This window comes from Petaurus breviceps, unplaced genomic scaffold (assembly GCF_028583685.1).
Source record: "Petaurus breviceps papuanus isolate PSGF00001 unplaced genomic scaffold, PetGlider_PUasm1.0 227, whole genome shotgun sequence".
Lineage (NCBI taxonomy): Eukaryota > Metazoa > Chordata > Mammalia > Diprotodontia > Petauridae > Petaurus > Petaurus breviceps.
In genome coordinates this window covers 11,591,586-11,595,925 of record NW_027185896.1, presented here as the reverse complement: position 1 = coordinate 11,595,925, position 4,340 = coordinate 11,591,586, and the positions used below count along the sequence as shown (strand labels likewise).

Below are 4,340 nucleotides of genomic sequence, written 5' to 3'. Positions count from 1 at the left end.
GTAAGTGCGGGAGGAGGCGCGGGTGGGCGCGCGGGGCCTTGGCCTTGGCCTTGTTTACACCTGACGGGAGCCTAAGCCAGAGCCGGGTCGGAACCAGAACAGGAGCCAGGGCGGCCTCATTGGCCCGGCCTTGAATCCGAGGACCCGACCTCTCCCCAGCGGAGGTCCGGGCCTCTCCTAGGCCCTACCCGCGGCGGCCAGCTGAGCATGATGCCCACTCCCCGCTCCCCCCGGACCCGGCCGGGCTGCCAGGGCCAGCCTCTCCTGCCCCGGGGCCGGCTCGCTCTCTCCTGGTGTAGTTAACTGCCTCTGACTAGTCCTCAAAACCCTGGCCAAGCCCTGGAGGCGGTGGGGAGGGGGACGTGTGTGTGTGTGTGTATACATACATACATGGGCGGGAGGCGGGGGAGAGACTGGTCTAACCTTCCTCCCGAACCCTCTGGCCAGGCTCCCCGTTGCAGCTCCTCGTCCTTTGATAGATGCGGAGGGTTCAAAGTTTGTGGGGATATGCCCTCGGCTTTGGGTATTCTCTTGTTTCGGGAAGTTAGGCCCCTTCTTCTCCTACACCTCCTACACCCCCCCCCCCTTCCCCTAACAACCACCACCTTTTTTGTGTGCCTTTAGAGAGCCTTAAGGGATCGTGACTTGGATTGGCCCTTACTAGTCGGTGTCTTCCTTCTGAATGTTGTAAGGAGTTAAGCCGTATCTATGAAACGATTCTGAGTTTTCCACTGAATAAATTTCTATCCCTGTAAGCCAAACATCCACCATAGTGACTCCAAACAGGCCTGGCTCTCAGATTTTCTGGAAACAAAATGACACATTGTTATCTCCTTAGTGTGCAATGTCAAGTTTCTTCCTATAGTGGTATTGATGGGCTCTAATAAGGGATATTTTGAGCTTAGAAATGTTCATTTGCTTTTCACTGCTCCTGACTCTCACCCATTACCCTTATTGTCATTTTATTTAATATTGACATGTTGTCGAGCACAATACCTGGCATATAGTAGGCACTTTAATAATGCTTGTTGTTTTACTGAAAATAACAACTTTGTGATTTTTCAGAAAGAACAAACTTTTGGTTCTGAAAAGTGAGTAAAATAAGTTGCAAATAATTAAATAGATAAAAATAATGGCCACGGTGGCCACTGGGCAAGAATAGTTTGAACTCTGTTGCCAATTAAGATTAATTTTTATCACTTTTACATGTCAGGTGGGTCTGTTTTGGTCTTGTGATAAGAAATGGCCTGGTTTTACCTGTGTCAAGTTGGGAAAGTAAGTTGTTGAATCATAATTTTTTTTTTTCGGGACTAAATTTTCTCTGGAAAATAGAGAAATAGATATCCTCAAGAAAACTGATCAGTTAGTACTAATTTTTTTCAGATACTGAAGTTAGTTGACCTTTTCATATAAAAAGCATACACTTCCCAGGGTTGGTTGGGTTTTTTTCTTTTCTTTTTCCTTTTTTTCTTGTGGTTAGTCTTGGAACCTGTTTGGGCTCAAAAGCCAGATTTAGTGATGGAATTTAGAAGTGGGTATTAAGTCTCTGAACTTTGTTGCATTGTGTTTCAGCATTTCTAGGTCTTTTTTTTCTTTCTTTGTGGGCAATAGGGTCAGTATATCTTGACTGTCACCCATTAGGTTTGTGAAACCAAAAAGTTTCCTGTGTGCATTGTAACTTTGGGAGATTGACCTGGTGGTAGTGAATATAAGTAATCTCTGCTACTGGGATTCTCAGCTTCTCTAGGGCTAGAATAATCCGATGTCTATAAGGCTTCTGTCATCAATATCAATCCTCCCACTCCCAGGGCTAGCAGAATGCCTAAGGAGGGATGAATTGACCCACATCTTAAAAATGGTGCCAATTAAAACTTAGTGACCTATTAGTGTTGGAATCAATGTGGGCATAGCCACTGCCCTTCCAGCCTAAACTACATAGGGAGAGCCAGTCTCTAAAAAAAGAAAGAAACCTAGGGAGGGGACACAATAGAATTTTGATGGATTATTACTTATGTTGATTGGTAATAGTACTTGGCATTTCTATTGTGCTCTCTGGTTCCTTAAGGAAAATTAGGGTACTTTCATGGTATATGAAAAGCAGAATGTATCTTAAATTTTTACAGAAGTGAAAGGTTTTTATGTGTGTATCTAGACCTGTGATTTCATAGGTTTAGCAAGGTCCCTCAAATCCACCAGGTAATTGATTATGTGAAAACAATGTTTTGTTTTGGACCTGTGATTTCATCTGTATAGAGAGCTCATTTACTAGCAAACAGCTGTCATTTTTATTGACAAATAGTATGCATGTATTTTCCCTTCTTAATTTACTTCCCTATGACACTATTCAGTTTTTGTGATTTCTGAGACCAAAACAGGGATTCCATTGCTCTGTATATTTTGTCTTCATTAGACTGTAAACTTCCTAAGGGCAACCATTATGAATGTATTGTGAATGTATAATGAAAGTATTTATATCTTTAGTTCTTAGCACTGTGCTTGACACAGCTTTTCATACATTTATTTCATTGTTATATGTATTTTGGTTTGACTCTATGGTCTCAGTGAACCCCAAGGAAAATGGCCTTTGCACTGGGAGTGATAGAACAAAAATGATTAACATGTAGTTGATACGCAAGATAAATAAGGAGTTAGTGATGAAGTAGGTAAAAGTGCTATACCTGGATTCAGGAAGACTCAACTTCCTGAACTTACTGAGTTCAGTTATGGCCTCAGACACTTCCTAGATGTATGACCCTGGGCAAGTCACTTAATCCTGTTTGTCTCAGTTTTCTCATCTGTAAAATGAACTGGAGAAGGCAAATGCTCCAAGTATCTTTGCCAAGAAAACTCTACAACAGGTCACAAAGAGTTGAACTCGACTGAAAAATGGACTGAATGCCAATACCACCTAGTTGCCATTGATGAATTCAAGTCACCTCTGGTACTGAACTGGTAGATGTGATTGCAGGGTCACTGTCAGTGATTCTTGAAAGATCATGGAAATGGGAGAAAGATAAATGTCCTGATTTTAAAGGGCCGGGGGCGGGGGGGGGGGGGGACAGAATCTGCAAGCCATAGGCCAATAAGTTAAACTTTGATGCTGGGGAAAGTTATAGAATAGGAGCTGCTGGTGGCACAGTGAATAGAGCACCAGCCCTGGAGTCAGGAGGACCTGAGTTCAAGTCTAGCCTCAGATACTTAACACAAAAACTAGATGTGGGACCTTGAGCAAGTCATTTAACCACATTTTCCCTGCCTTCCCCTCTTCAAAAAGTGCAAAAAAAAAAAAAGTGGAAGTTATATAATTGATTATTAAAGAATTATTTAGAAAGCATCTAGAAAGGAAAGTGATTACCAAAAAAAAACCAGATTGCTTCATTGAAGTGGCTAGGAGGTGTAGTGTATAGAGGAAGACCTGAGTTTGAATTCTCCCTCAGATACTAGCTAGCTTTGTGACCTTGAGAAAGTTATTTAACCTCTGTCAGACTGGGTTTTCTTAACTGAAACTGAGGATATTAATAGCATCTACCTCCCAGAGTGATTGTAAGGATCAAATGAGAAACTGTTTGAAAAGTGCTTTACAAACTTAAAGCACCATATAAATGTTAGGCGTTATTCTCAAGAAATAGTTGAGTGAGATTAACTTTATTTCCTTTTTCGACAGGATTACTAAAGTGGTAGATGAATGCTGTGAATATAGTTTACCTCAAATTTAGCAAAGATTTTGATAAAGTGTCCCATATCTTTTATTGTGGAGATGAAGAGCTATAGACCTTAAAATGCAAACAGATGGATTCAGAACTGGGTGTGTGGCTGAACTGAAAATAATTATTAATGGTTCAGTGTCATACAGGTAGGAGGGCTCCAGGGAAGTGCTCCAGGAATCTGTGCTTGGCTCTGTGCTAGGTAAACATTTTTAGTACTGACTGAAATATAGGCAAAGATGAAATGATCATTAGCATTTTAGTTTACACAAAGTTGAGAGAAAGAGCTAACACATTGGATAATAGGATATTGAAAAGATCTTGGCAAGCTAAAACATTAGACTGAATGTAGGAAGGTGGAATTTCATAGATGGGAGTTAGACAGTAGTTAGTTTGAAAAAGATCTGGTTTTAGTGGACTGCAAACTCAGTATGAATCAGTATGATTCAGGAGCCATAAGACCCAATGTGGTCCTGAGTTGCATTAAGTGAAGCATGGCTTCTAATAATAAGGAAGTTATAGTCCTACTATATTATGACCTACTCAGATTTCATTGTGTTCATTTCTGGGTACCACAGTTTAAGGAGTACATTGACAAATTGGAGGGCATCCAAGATGGTGACGGTTTTGGAGTAT

At 41.3% G+C, this 4,340-nt stretch overlaps 1 protein-coding gene across 4 annotated transcripts in view; it reads left to right on the top strand.

Annotated features, from left to right (window-relative positions):
* Nucleotides 1-4,340, top strand: part of ARIH2 (ariadne RBR E3 ubiquitin protein ligase 2) — a 66,222-nt gene that overhangs the window by 174 nt on the left and 61,708 nt on the right. The gene's annotated exons all lie outside the window — the stretch shown is intronic.